At 40.3% G+C, this 15,355-nt stretch overlaps 1 protein-coding gene across 5 annotated transcripts in view; it reads right to left on the bottom strand.

Annotated features, from left to right (window-relative positions):
- Positions 1-9,934, bottom strand: part of scml2 (Scm polycomb group protein like 2) — a 204,282-nt gene extending 194,348 nt beyond the window's left edge. For 3 of the 5 annotated variants that reach the window (XM_068040385.1, XM_068040395.1, XM_068040396.1), the window contains exon 1: positions 9,851-9,930. The gene's annotated coding sequence lies outside the window, so the exon portion shown is untranslated. Of the gene's footprint in view, positions 1-9,850 lie in introns of all 5 variants that reach the window. The other 2 variants (XM_068040397.1, XM_068040386.1) reach the window with 2 other exon arrangements.
- Between the last annotated feature and the right edge of the window lie 5,421 nt (positions 9,935-15,355).

Below are 15,355 nucleotides of genomic sequence, written 5' to 3'. Positions count from 1 at the left end.
AATGATGAGGATTGTCAGAGGATACAGCAGGATATAGATCGGTTGGAGACTTGGGCGGAGAAATGGCAGATGGAGTTTAATCCGGACAAATGTGAGGTAATGCATTTTGGAAGGTATAATGCAGGTGGGAAGTATACAGTAAATGGCAGAACCCTTAGGAGTATTGACAGGCAGAGAGATCTGGGCATACAGGTCCACAGGTCACTGAAAGTGGCAACGCAGGTGGATAAGGTAGTCAAGAAGGCATACGGCATGCTTGCCTTCATCGGTCGGGGCATAGAGTATAAAAATTGGCAAGTCATGTTGCAGCTGTACAGAACCTTAGTTAGGCCATACTTAGAATATTGCGTGCAATTCTGGTCGCCACACTACCAGAAGGACGTGGAGGCTTTGGAGAGGGTACAGAGGAGGTTCACCAGGATGTTGCCTGGTCTGGAGGGCATTAGCTATGAGGAGAGGTTGGAAAAACTCGGATTGTTTTCACTGGAACGACGGAGGTGGAGGGGCGACATGATAGAGGTTTACAAAGTTCTGAGCGGCATGGACAGAGTGGATAGTCAGAAGCTTTTTCCCAGGGTGGAAGAGTCAGTTACTAGGGGACATAGGTTTAAGGTGCGAGGGGCAAAGTTTAGAGGGGATGTGCGAGGCAAGTTTTTTTTACACAGAGGGTGGTGAGTGCCTGGAACTTGCTGCCAGGGGAGGTAGTGGAAGCAGATACGATAGCGACGTTTAAGAGACATCTTGACAAATACATGAATAGGAAGGGAATAGAGGGATATGGGCCCCGGAAGTGCAGAAGGTGTTAGTTTCGGCAGGCATCAAGATCGACGCAGGCTTGGAGGGCCGAATGGCCTGTTCCTGTGCTGTACTATTCTTTGTTCTTTATGCTGCAAGTTTTGAATTATCCAATTAAATGGAACAAGGAAACAAGAGATTATTCCACTCTGCACAATGGGAATGACCATTACAAAGCTTGTGTAGTATCTAAATTGTTCCAGCAACTCAGACCTTGAATTTACAGCGTCAGGAATCAAATTCAACTCTCTCATTTCTAGAAGCTATCTGGACAGACTGGAAATTGTACAGTGAACATGCAACTTTGCAACGCAATGTCATTGGCTGTACTTAGAGCAGAGCTCCAAAAAGGGTTTATGGTTTCTACTGTTTAAGACTACATTGTAACCTCTTTTATGCGGAAGCCTGCAGCAATTTGAAACTTCAACACAGAGCCTGAATTTGCTGAGAATTTGCACCACAGTAAGACTTATTTACAGCATATAACATTATGGTGCAGAAGCTAGGAAGTTATGGCGTCAGTAACTTATGCCATTGTAAAAGACAGACTTGCATTTATATAGCACCTTTCACGACCACAGAGCATCCCAAACCACTTTACAACCAATGGCATACTTCTGTAGTGTAATCACTCTCAATGTAGGAAATGCAGCAGCCAATTTGTACACAGCAAGATCCAACAAACAGCAATGTTATAATGACCAGATCGGTTTCTGTGATATTGATTGAGAATAAATATTGTCAAGCACAAGGAGGATAACTTCCCAGCTCTTCTTCAAAATAGCGCCATGGGATCTTTTACGTGCACCTGAGAGGGCAGACGAGACCTGTTTGACATCTCATCGGAAAGACAGATGTATGCCCCACCTTAATTTGGCTGAACTCTCACTCTGCTCCACACTTCACTCATAAAAATTGAACAGCTAATTATCATAGCCCCCACCTCCCATTAAAATCATCAGGAGATCAAGTTTGCTTAATAACACCACGATGATTGCCACAATCGTTTAGACCATTCTAGAAAGGCACAGGAGATCTCAGGATCAGAAGTTTTCACTCAGCAGGTTACTTGAGGGTAACATCTTCACAGACTTGTTCTAGGACCTTCATTGAAATCATAAGGAAGACTTGCATTTATATGGTGTCTTTCACAATCTCAGGATATCCCAAAGAACTTTAAAACCAATTTTCAAGTGCAGTCACTGTTGTGATGTAGGGAATATAGCAACCAATTTACGCACAGCAAGGCTCAATAAACAGCAATGTGATAATGACCAGATAATTTGTTTGAGATTTTCATCACTCGATCTTTATCAGCTATGCCTTTAGCTGCCTAGGCCTCAAGCTCTGGAATTCCTTCCTAAAATACCCCTGCCTCTCTCTTCTCCATTAAGACAGTCCTTCAAACCTACTTCTGACTAAGCTTTTGCTAATCAGCCCTAATATACTAAGTTGCTCGGTGTCCAATTTTATTTGGCAACGTTCCTAAGAAGCGTTTTGGAAAGTTTTGCGACGTTATAGGTGCTATATAAAAGCATTGGCCAGGACACTGGGAAGAACTCCTAGTCTTCTTCAAAATAGTGCTTTACAACCTTTTACATCTACCGGAGACGGTAGATAGGGTCATGGTGTAACATCCGAAAGACAGCACCTGTGACAGCACTCCCTCAGTACTTCACTGGAATGTCAGCCTAGATATTATGCTTAATCTGGAGTGGGACTTGAATCCATAATCTTCTGACTGAGAGACCAAAGTGCTATTACTGAGCCACAGCTAAGTAATTCGCTTTGACAGCCAGGTACGTATTGATTTTCCTCCAACTGATATTTTTAGATCCGTATTTATTGAGCTTGTGCATTCAGCATGGATTGCAACCAATATCGATACATGGCCAGGGATTGTATGTAGTTTGTGAGAAACTCCAATGCATCCTTATTCCTTCTTAATGTCAATTTAAATGTTGTACTATTTCAGTGCAAACTCAATCAAATTAAATCCAACCTGAATATTCTAACCATATATACTGTGAACACCTCAACACTAACAGATCTCAGCCACTGCTTCTAAAACCAACCCTGCTAAATGTCTTGTGCTCTGTTCTGTGACAGGCCCTGGTACCAGTATCTTGAATATGCATCAGCAGCACTGCTCCCGATGCACTACTATGCTCGCTGATTTGGATTCTAAATGGCTGGTTTTGCAGTGAATCATTCATTACGCCTATAGTTGCCCACAGACCTTTCGTGGGCTTTTGCACAGCAACTTGCGTTTATTAGAGATCCTTTACTGCACAGCACTCTACAGGAGATCTGTGGCATGAGCAGGGCAAGCAACAGCGCAGCTCTTCAACTACAGATTGAAGAATCCTCACTGAGTCAAGCAGACACTAAACCTGCAAGTATAAATTAGAACATTTAATTCAATGTAAAATCAGAGAAAGTGAAATAAAGAGAAAGACAAGATTAAGAGAGGGAGAAGATAAACAAAGAACAAATTACATTCTTTTTAAGTATTCAACAGTAATTAGATTCTTAAGGAATGAGACTCCACAAATGTAAAAAGAAAATTTTCACTGCCAGAGAGGTTGTTTGGCAGTAATTAAAACTTATGACTCTTGTCTTATGACTCTCTATGAATCTTATCACACCATTACAAATTCACTGACAGCTGAATACACCAGCCCTAACTTATTGACATGTTTAGTGGGTTACAAGTCGCCAAGTACCACAACTTTATGCCCTTCGTTTATATTAAAGCCAAGTCCCTCGGCAAGGTATTGCTGTAGCAAAGATTGTGGAGGAGCAGAACAAACTGGACAGCAACTTCCTGCTTTCAGGCATTTTACTGTTCACGTGCGGATGCCGGAAGTTGCTGCCTTATTTAATCCATAACACTGGTGACTGCAGACAGCCGCAAATTCCGGGCAATTATTTTTTCGGCGAACTGTGGCACACATTCACCACTGGAGGAGCATGAAGCACAACGGTCTACCTTATGGACTTTATTGCCATTAGCGGTATTGCAATAAATTCTAAAACAGTAGGTCAGGACATTGGGCTTATCTCACACACAGTTTACCAAGAATAGTAAGTAATAAACCTTCACAAAATATTTCAATTATATTTATCAATAGCTTGCCTTCTTCCAAACTTCTGTTTAACTCCACAAATCAATGTATTTACTAAGAAATTAGCAGGCTACTATCTTTCCTGTTACGGCAGGGAATGGAATTGCTGTGACTGCTTAACTTGTTTAAGTAAAAGACACCGTTGACACGTGAAAACAGACAAAATAGCTCTTCCCTGATTATTTACAAATTATTTACAGAATGGGAACATAATACAGACTAGAAATGTCCCAAATACAGCACAATTTGTGCCACATTAGCTCTTTTCAGGGAGGGCAACAGTAAGGAACATAGGAACAGGAGAACATCAGGACATTACAAGTGGCTTCGGCACCCCTGGGTCTGGGGTATCTGGGGGAAGGAGGGTGAAGGCAGAGGTAGGGGAAGAAATCTACTATCAAAATCACAACTGGCATCTGGACTTGGCTTTGTTACCTCTGGACTTTGCAGATCCTGGATTTTGCAGCTGTGATGTGAAACTGTCAGTGTTCGCCATCACTACAATTGTGAAACTGATGGCATTTCTGGTATTTGCGCATGCGCAGTTAAATGTGGAAGTCCAAAAGTTAACGTCAGTCATTCCATTTTCCTCCACAGGGTGTGCTGAAGTCCCCGCAGATGGCAATCTTTAGAAATCACTGAACTGACGAGAATGTCCCCTTTTAAGCTGTAATATCACTGTTAAAAATTCCTGAAAAAGGTATGCCTTGTAAATGAGATATATTAAGTCACAACTGTTGTTGAACAAATTCTCTGGCACCAGAAAAACACTTTTATATTGGTGTAATGTCAAATTTCAAAATGTCAAAAATTCCATATTTATTTTAAAAATTAATTGATATTTCAGCTCCCAACGTATTTTTCCTGATCTTTATTTCACTCTCTGTAAAATCTATTAAAAGTTAAAGATCAGTGCATTTTACTTCTTAGTTTGCTGTCTATGAGAATACTTCAACGTGCTGGCTGGTAATCCTACTTGATGACAGTTGCTTGCACCTGGAAAGGCGATAACATCTGGAAAGGCGAAACCCACGCCATAGAGGTCGCTAGATCTCTGTGGGGAGCTTTCTTCAAGCTTAGCGGTGAGTGCCATCATTTTGTTGCTGACTGCAAAATCTGAGCCAACTTCTTCAACATGCTCCTTGCTGGCTTCCTGAGCACCACCTTTTACAAACTCCTACTCATCCAAAACTCTGCTTTCCATATTCTTTCTCACACTAAGCCATGTTAACAGCATCCTGCCCTTGCCAACCACTGGTGACATTATCGCTCAAAACAAATTCAAAATCCTTGTCCTCATCTACAAATGCCTGCACTGCCTGGCTCTTCCCTACCTCTTCAGTCTTCTCCAACTTTACATCTAGTCAAAACATGCATTTATATAGCACCTTTAATGCAGTAAAACGTCCCAAAGCACTTAAAAGTCATGTACCCTCCAGTTTCCCTCCTCCACCAGCACTCTTCTTTGCGACTTCACGGGTAGAACTTTCAACTGCCTTGGCCCTAATCTCTGGAAATCGCTCCAGCCTTCAATGGCTTAATAAAACCCCCCCTTTTTGATCACACTATTGGGAAACTCTTTTAACTCCAGTCCTGGTCAGTGCAGTGTTCATGTATCTCATCTGCGAAGTTCATGATGTTTCCCACATTAAAGGTACAACCTCCCTCAAAGGTCGCTGTTGCCTCTCAACTGTCAAATTGCCCTGTCAGGTTCGCATGTAAACACAGATTGCCCAGGCAAGATAATAGGAGGCAAAGGCTAGAACTATACCAGCTAGGAATCAACATCAGAGGAAAGAATTGTCAAAAAAAATGCACCATATATGAAACATAGCATTCATCATTGTAACTTTATTTTGCCATTTCTACACTATGTTTCAACAGAGAATGTGAAACTTGCATTTCTCTCAAACTGTTGACACTTCAATTTTTCACCCTTTTTGGAATTTTCACAAAAACAATTATACCGAAAATGAAGTTTCCACTAGGGACTGAACTGCTACATTTGCCCGAAGACCAAGCTATTGTGAAAAAAATACATTACAATAAAAGACTTTGCCCTGGCCATCTGTTAACCCATACAGACAAGAAAAATCATGAAATTCAACATCCACAAATTATGTACCAAAATCTTAATGATTAGCCTGAACAAAGAAAACTACTAGATCTAGAATTTTATCGTAAAACATTAAATGATGGTAACCAAATGCATTGCTTCAAATTGCTGCTACAAGAAGTTAAGGATGAAGATATTAGCCTACTCTGCAGATAGTGTGTACATTTTGACCAAAACCACTGTCTGTATGGCACAACTGTCAGGAACTGTATCTATTTCCTCCCGTTAAAAGCAGTGTACCTTTAAGACAGAGAGAGAAGTTTTAGATTTCTGAGAACAGTGTGCTACAGCTGCATTTGTTACCGAGGCAACTGCAGGGGAGTGAGGAAGTCACATGATATAACGTTTCAACTTAACTGTGTAAAAACCAGCTAAAACCAGTTTTGAACTAGAGACCCCAGCAAAGCGTGCTTATTGGAGGAAATAAATGTCTATTTCGCTCAGAAGAAATTCTACAGGCCGTGTTAATTGCTAAAGGAGGGAAAAACACCCTTTGAAGAGACTATTCGTATTGCCGGAGGGTAGCAAACTTCGTTTTTCTTGACTTCCAATTCAAGAAGTCTTGGCTTTAAGATTGAATCTCTCTTGACTGATTGCGAATTCCAGAAAACACAGTAAAGTTTCGACTGAGAGACTGTCAGTTTTAAAATTCGAGCACACCCACTGCTATATTCCTCGTTTGAAGAACTGCTGCAGCCAAAGTGCTTTGAATGCCTATCTACTAAAAGACTGTTCCGTCGAATCCGCATGGAGATTTTAAGTGGCATCTGATTATTTTTACACTAGGATACCTCACCCATCAGGAACGTAACCCACAAAGACTTATTAACCCAGTTATTTATTTATTCTTAAACAGCTAATTTTTAAATCATTTTTTTTTAAAAAAAGAAACCAGTTAATTGTGATTTTTGAGTGCATGTGTGTGAATAAGGGGAGTAGGTTAAAATAAGTTATAAGTCCTTTAGACATAAGTTTATCTTAATAGTGTTTAAGATTTAGTGTTTAATAAATAGTTAATTTGCTGTTGTCTAAAGATACCTGGTTTGGTCAGTTTTATTCTGGGGGTTACTAGAGTGCTTAATGTGGCTGATTTCCAGTTGGGTAGGAAAGCTTTAATATGCTGCGACCTGTGGAGTGATGGGACTGAATTGACAGTGCGTTGTTCCCGCCTCGGTCGTGACACAATGTCAGATTTTGTTCTCAAAATAGAATGCTATGTCACCCAAAGTTCAGAATGTTGGCTTTATGATCAAGATTTATCTATAATAAATGCCTCAGCATAATTGTTTTACTACCAATGTATTTATTTTATAATGTATTCATTGATGGCTAGGTAGCGAAAACATAATAGCAGAAACTCCTTTTTAAACACTGCAGTTAATGAGCTTAAGCTAAATGTTGTTCAATTTATGTATCCCAGAAGACAGGAAAAGCAGGCAACTACTCTCTAGCAATTACCTACAAAATACAAATATTAATTTTATTTATCTGGATACACGCCTGTCTTAGTTACTTCCTTCTTTGTCCCAAAGAAATGAATAAGTCAACAACATTGCAGATATGGACATCAGATCTAGTTTTCCACCTACATATTCATAAGAAATTATACACCAGTTGGCCACACATCTATGTGCCTGTTGATCAGACATTTCCTTGAAGTGTAGTAACATTGCTTCCTAAACAAGTAACATATCATGTTCTTGCAATGAAAAATATTTCAGGAAGTGCACAACAGAATAAAACAAGGTTTTCAATGACAGTTTTGTTATGTAAGGCCAATATAATACATTTCCACTTCAAACATCATGATTTGGCTCATTTTGGATAATTCTTTGCATAAAATCTGCATGCTTCCTTGTACATCTAAAATATAATTTTTTTTACAGTTTCAAACAATTGAATGATAAGTGAACAATGCTTCTAGTTCCCATTGTTTATGCATATACCTTTATATCCGTGTCAAAGCACTGGCAGCTTTCCACAACCAAATAATATTCTTACAATTTCTCCAAGAGAAAGATAATTTGGGCAAGAGCTGTGTTTCATTGCTGAGATTTCGTGACAGCACTTCACACAAGTCTTTTTTCCGCCTACAGATGATTGGAGCAAAGCAAAATAAACCTATAACTCCAAACGGCAAATTAAGCAGCATTTTCAGTATTCTGGATTATGCAGATCTTTGACCAACACAATCTCAAAGAGTGCTGTTGCACACAGCTGGCTGAGGAGAACCCTTAATAGTTTCTACCTTAACTCTGCAGCACTCCCAATGGAATAAAAACACAAAAAAGGAAACCTTTCATTTATATAGCACCTTTCATGACCAAAGTGCTTTACAACTACTGACATGCTTTTGAAGTGTCATTTCTGTTGTAGTGTAGGTAATGTGGCAGTTAATTTGTGCACAGCAAGCTCCTACAAAGAGCAAGGTGATAATGACCAGATAACCTGTTTCTGCGACTTCAATTGAGCGATAAATATTGGCCCGGACATGAAAAACTCCCTTACGCTTCGAAATAGTGCCATGGGATTGTTCACATCCACCTGAGGAGGCAGACGAAACTTCAATTTAACATCTCAACTGAAAGACTGCACCTCTGACAGTGCAGCACTCTTACCTTAGCACTGCACTGGAGTATCAGCCTTGATTTTTGTGTTCAAGGCCTGTGTTGGGACTTAAACCTTGTGACTCAAAGGCGACAGTGCTATCGACTAAGCCACGGCAGACAATGAAACACAGAACAATTCAACTTGAAATAACGCACAAAGAACAGTAACAAGAACAAGTGAATTACTCGACAAAAAATATGAATATGTTTTACCACTAAAGTCATTAGCGTGGCATTGCTCAAAACATTTCTAAGCAACGGTTCGTACAAACGGGGCAAAGTCTACCCATTTTGGGGAGTTCCAGACTTAAACTGATTTAACTTGAGAAATTCTTAACATTTTAGCAAATTAAATCACGTAACGTAAATCAGATACTTCAGAGGTGTAGAAACGAAATACCTGTCCTAAAACCGCTGCTATGGCATCAAAAAACGCTAAACACTAAAGTTTTTGCAACCTAACAGTCCACATTCTGCACAGCCCAGAACGCAAATCTATAACTGTGGAGAGCTAGAAAAGTTGCACAACTTTCAAAACACTCATCAATATTACAACCGGTTGCCTACGACGCGGAACAAAAAAGGAACATATTACGGGAGGCGGAAAGGTGAGGGGAGTGGGAGGAAATCAACAAAATGGAAAAGGAAGGAGGCAGTTGCAGGTGGGGGCGCGATGCCTTTACAGAATAAACAGATTACAGAGAGAAGTGAAGTAAAACTGGAAACAAAGCAAACCGCAGCAGTGTATTGGAGTAACCCACAGCTTCAGTATCCACACACCCCCAATACCGCCGCCACCATCGCCCCCCACCCACCCCCTACTCGGCCAAGACAGACCCTAAAATCCCATCCTCCAGTTGCTGTCCGTTTGTTGCTGGGTGAAGCTAAGGCTCGAGCTGCAAACTCTTGCGAGATCTGCAGTGAAGGAGCCGACAGGTGAGCTGAGGGCGCGAGGCTGATTGTTACCCCCGAGGGCGCAGGTCTGGGGCTCGAGGTACACCGCGCGCCGCTCCTCTCCTCCCCTCTCACAGCCCGGCGCGAGCGGCGGCGGTTGGTAATCGCCAACCTTATAACGTCGGGGACATGCGGCTCCCCGCTCCGAGCACTCACAGAGGCCCATAGCCCAAAGAGAGAAAAAAAAAGGTAGTCTCGACCCGCAGCGACCGGTCAACCTAATAATTCCAATCCTAGCCTTCACTCACCTGCAGTGTAAAAGCGCTGAGAGCCGCTCAGCTCCACAGTCACAAACTCTACTGAGCCGCCATGTTCCGCTGCGTAACCGCGACGTCAGGACCAACGCGTGCACGGATGACTCACGCAGCTGGGCAGCTCGCGAGGGTATTCGACGTGCCGCGAGCATACGCCACAGTTTAGAACTTAATCATTTGCATTAATTCCATCACCATAAACCTTCTTAGCAGGTCTGGCAGCATCTGTGGAAAGAGAAGCAGTCGTGCTTCTCTTTCCACAGATGCTGCTAGACCTGCTGAGTGGTTCCAGCATTTCTTGTTTTTATTTCAGATTTCCAGCATCCGCAGTATTTTGCTTTTACCATAAACCTTCTCACGTCTTGAGTGTAGTATATCGGAGATTATGCATGCATTTCCATTTGATGCAGTGAACAAAAATGTGCAGTCATGTTTTTGGTTGCAGTTGCATCCGGCAAGGTCTGCAACTAACGAATGGATTTTCATTTATGCGGAGACGGGAAATTAGCGACAAAACACAAAAGTCTGAATTAACGTGCAGGGCTTAAGTAATTTGTCAATATTGGAATGTTACCGATATATATGTTATTACAATTTTAACGTTTTTTGTGCTGTGTTCTCTCTCAGCAGTCGAACAGATCAGCCTTTTATTTTAAACTAGCCAGAAGCTGTACCTTTTATTGTGCTCTTCCTTCACAGAAATCAGTTTCGGTGGCTGACAGTTACCCTACTTGCAGCAGTCCGCTTTGTGGATTTAATACCACTTCGCACCACACAAGCAAATTCTCTTTGAATGGGCGAATATTACTAAAAGAGGATAAGTTTACAGATATCTTTCTTGAAAATAGTTTATTTTGTTCGTCAATCTGACAAAATTCGCGATATTGCGCTTCAAATTCTGCTTGATTCGACTCCAGGTTAAAACTAATCATTTAGAATGTTCTGTTCTGACCAGCAGCTTTTCCAAGAATTTCTTGGAAATATTCAGTGTTTAACTCTGAGGGGTGTTAAAGAGTAAGACTTTTGGAAAACTTGAAAATTTCCTCTTTCGCTGTTAATTTATTATGCAACTTTCTGATTATGTAAGAGACAGTCATAACAAATCCAACAACACTTCATGCATGTAACAGACTGTGTTAAACTCCATAAAGCTTGTCACAGAAGGATAATGCTAGAGTCTATCTATAACTCAGTTTCACAGTTATTGTACAAAGTAGAGGGATTACAAACATGTAGCTCCTCACTCAAACCTTTCACCAGTAGCAGTAAATGTCTGCTTATAAGTATTTATAAGTCTGCTCAAGTAAGACCCCAATTAACACCCTCCACCTGCATATAATCAAATAATTGAAACACAATTAATAGATTAGCAGATTCCCTTCCTTCTTTTATAATACAGCATGAATTAACATGCTCAAACATTTCAAAATAAAATTCCATATTATGTGCAAATTATTAACATGCTCAAAGAACATTTCAAAATAAATCAAAATAAATTCTATATTGCGTACAAAGTATTACATTGCGAGATGCCCCTCCTCGAGCATCCCTAACAATTTCTTTGTACAAGCGTTTCTTTTTGTGAAGCAATCGGATCGCTGAAGGCTTGCATCTACCCATTTAAGTTTGAAGATTTCCTTTCTCTCCAGCATTTGTTTCAATCCAGAAAGGTCAATATGTAGTCTTTTCTCACGCACGCTTTTTGTCGCGTGTACATTGTCCCACAAAGAACAATTATCCACATAACATTCAATGGGTATCCTATCTTCACTATGTCCCTTGTTCAGAATTTCACCCAAAATATTTGACAAGTAGAACCCCATATCCACAGCCTCCACAAGACCCAGTGTTTCCACAGCTAAAGCACTTTTAACAACCCATTTTATTTTCTTAGCCTCCCAAGCTAAAGGACAAACATTTCCCATTTTTACCCATCAGAAATATTATAAAACCAGCTGCACTTGAATGCCCATCAGCAAGATTAGCATGTGAAACATCACTACAAATTATTAGCTTCATGTTCTTTGGGTCACCTAAAGATAGGAACTTCAGTACGCATTTCTCCAGATTTATTGCTTTTAATGTTTTATTTGCCCTTAAAACATTCTCAACTTTCAGATGTTTCATTATCATGCTTAACTCCAGCACATCAAAACTAGCATCAGGCCTAGTCTGAGATCACAACCAGCTTAATTGAAACCAATTCAAGCATTTCAATTGCTCAGTCTCTGCTTTAGATATATCATCGTTCTGTGATGGCCCAACACAATTATCCGGGATAGGCGTAACATTCTCTAAATAAGATTGTTGATTTAAAGTTATTCTAGACTGTATCTGCTTAATATCTAAACCAATATATTTAAAGGCCCCACAAGCCTGACTCAAAATCTTAAATAAAAACAAGAAATGCTGGAAATACTCAGCAGATCTGGCAAAATTTGTGGCAAGAGAAACAGAGTTAGCCTTTCAGGTCAGTGACCCTTCATCAGAGTTTTGATTGGTATTTCCAGCATTTCTTGTTTTTATTTCAGATTTCCTGCATCTGCAGTATTTTGCTTTAAGTTATTAAGAACATATTTCTCAAAATATGCAGTACCACCCCATAAGAAATAATCAACGTGCATCATGAAGATGCCTGAAAGTTTCCTTTTATGAAAATCAATAAAACATTGCAGGATTTGCTTTTAGTTGAACACAACAATTTTCAACAAAACCGATCTCACCGAGAAATACCAAACCCTAGAAGCATCATTAAGGCCATAGACGCATTTGTTCAGTTTCTGTAGTTTTCCTTCTGCATCTGCTGCCTCTTTGGGGCTTTTCAGAAACACTTCTCTCTGAAAAGTATCACCCTGCAGAAATGCGGCTTTTATGTCAATGGATCTACACTCTCATGAATATGTAGCTGAAAAGATTTTCAAGATTACTTTTCCAGCTGTAGGAGAGTCCACTCTAACACCCAGTTGCTCTTCAAAACCACTTGCCACTAGCCTCACTTTAGCCTTCTAAATTCCACCAGGAAGGATTTTTCAGTAGAAATCCATCTATGAGACAAGGCTGGCTGTCCCCTATCTGCTACCTCAGAATAAACTCCAAACTCTCTCCGACTCTCTAATTCCTTATGTTTTGCTTATCTTATTAGTTTATCCTCAAGTTTATTGGCAGCCACTAAAACTTCACAGACATGAGGACTTTTGCTTCTAGTTCTATTCCAAGCCTGCTCTCTAGCCTTCATTTCATTGTGGAATCTGCTCGAACTACGACCTCTATTAGCACTTTGATGTCTTTCAGGACTACTGCTAGAAGATCTCCCTCGCACATTATCAGAGGCTTTTTCTCCAGTAAGTAATTGCTTCCTTATGCAACAGTCACTTCCAGACCCATTATTAGAACTTGCGCTTTCTTACCCTCCATTTTTTCACCAAATTCTGCCAGTCCATGAACCTTGCTTCTTGGTCATCATCTTGAACATTTAACCAATATTTAAACTTGCCTGTAGATTTTCCTGCACGTCCCACAATTGTCGCATCCCTCCATCTATTAGACTCCTCTGGAATATATGTTACCCGAGTACCTACTCGGGGCAATTGTCCTTTGGATGCGATAACTCTTTCTTGAGCGTCATAATCGCTCACATTACTATACAACACTTGATCTACCTGATTCTGTTCCTCAGGACCTACATAACAAAACACACAAGTATTTGAGGTACAAGGTGCATCGTTTCCCTCTATCAACTGCTTCTGAGATTTTGTAATCATCCCCGATCAATCATGAGGAATGAACCTTAACAGTTTGATTTCCATGCTTGATAACTACTGTCTTAACATCTTGACCAATTATCTTACCAGGGCCCTTCCATTCCCTATGGCCCTCTCTTTTAAAATACACCAAATCTCCTAAATTAAATTCCACCTCAGATGGCCTTATACGATGCCGCCGAGCTCCCGGAATCTTCTCAGAGACCCCAGCCTTGATGAAAGCCCATCTCCCTGCATGTAAAGCATTCAAATGTGCACAAAAAATGGAACTAACTGTAATGCCTTCCAGAGCAGGAGGACTGTTGCACAGTACAGAAGGCAATTTGGGATTCCACCCATAGACCAATTGATAGGGACTATATCCTCCAACCATCTGAAGCTAATTCTTTACATGAACCGCCCGTGACAGGGCAGTTGTCAACTTGCAGTTTGACTGGTCAGCTAAGATTTTATGCAGCATTTCATCAACCACTGTGTGATTCCTTTCACAGAGCCTATTGCTGAAAGGTTGTTCAGCTATAGTATTCATAACGATAATGTTTATGTTTTCACACGTCTCTGATCTTGTCATTGACAAATTCCCCTCCATTATCAGTCAGAAACTTAGTTGGTGCCCCCAAGTCCAGTCCCTTTCCATTTCTCCATAATTTTGTCTATAATCACCCTTTTGTCCTTGTTATTTATTATTGTAGAAAGATTAAATCTAGTTGCTAGGTCTATAAAATGTAGAATGAAGATATTCTTGTCTTTGTCACACACCTTTAAATCCATGGCAACTACCTCGTTAAAGTCACGTGCCAATGGAAGTCTTACAATAGGATGCGATGGTGTGCTCCGATACTTTTTACAGATTTCACACTTTTCACTAATCTCTTCTATTATCCTCGTATACTCTTTATCAATCACACCTGGTTCCTCTAACAGGGTTTTTAATCTCTGTCAAGAAGGGTGAGCAAATTGTCTGTGTAACTTTAAGACAATTTGCATTTTATCTCTCTGATTCTTAACACCTGATTCCATTAATACTTCTCTAACACTCTGACTAGAAATATCAGGTTTTGTTAAGGGTATACAATAATGCCCTGACTGGGAAAACTGCAAATTCACTGGCTTCCCAAAAACAATTGCCTTATTGTGCTCCATATCAAGTTTAATCTGTGCCTTTTTCATTGAAGCCTTACTCAATAGTAAAGGTATCTCATTAGAGACTACATCAGTATTGATAAAATGTCTTACTCCAGCTATTTTAGATGTATTTACTACTCTCTTCAGTGACTTCAATGTGTTGTCATCACCTAACCTAAAGCTGGTAGTGCTCTAATACTCCTTAACCTTGAGTTGATTCTAACTCCTCAGTGAATCCAGATAACATTGTAACCAATAAGTTCCACATACTGTCGACGTGCAAGCACTAACCAATACAGCACAGTTCAACAAATCCACAACTAACACAGTCATCACAGTACTAAAATTCCTTGTGACTAGTACAATTCGTTCAGATTCATCATTATCTTCCTCTTCTGCCTCAGAATTCTCTATGTCTTGTGATTTCGAGGACTCTGCCCCTCCACTTAGGGCAGTTCACTGTATAATGATACTTTGAATCATATTTGTTCCTTGGGCATTCCTGGGATTCATTCACCTTTGATTGCTGTTTCAATTCTGTCTTACACTGTAATATTCAGACCTGCTAAAGGTGCTTTCATCCTCATTCTTCCTGTCTTTAACAGTTCCATTG

Source organism: Heterodontus francisci, chromosome 10 (assembly GCF_036365525.1).
Source record: "Heterodontus francisci isolate sHetFra1 chromosome 10, sHetFra1.hap1, whole genome shotgun sequence".
Taxonomy (NCBI): domain Eukaryota; kingdom Metazoa; phylum Chordata; class Chondrichthyes; order Heterodontiformes; family Heterodontidae; genus Heterodontus; species Heterodontus francisci.
This window is presented reverse-complemented; position numbering and strand designations above follow the sequence as displayed.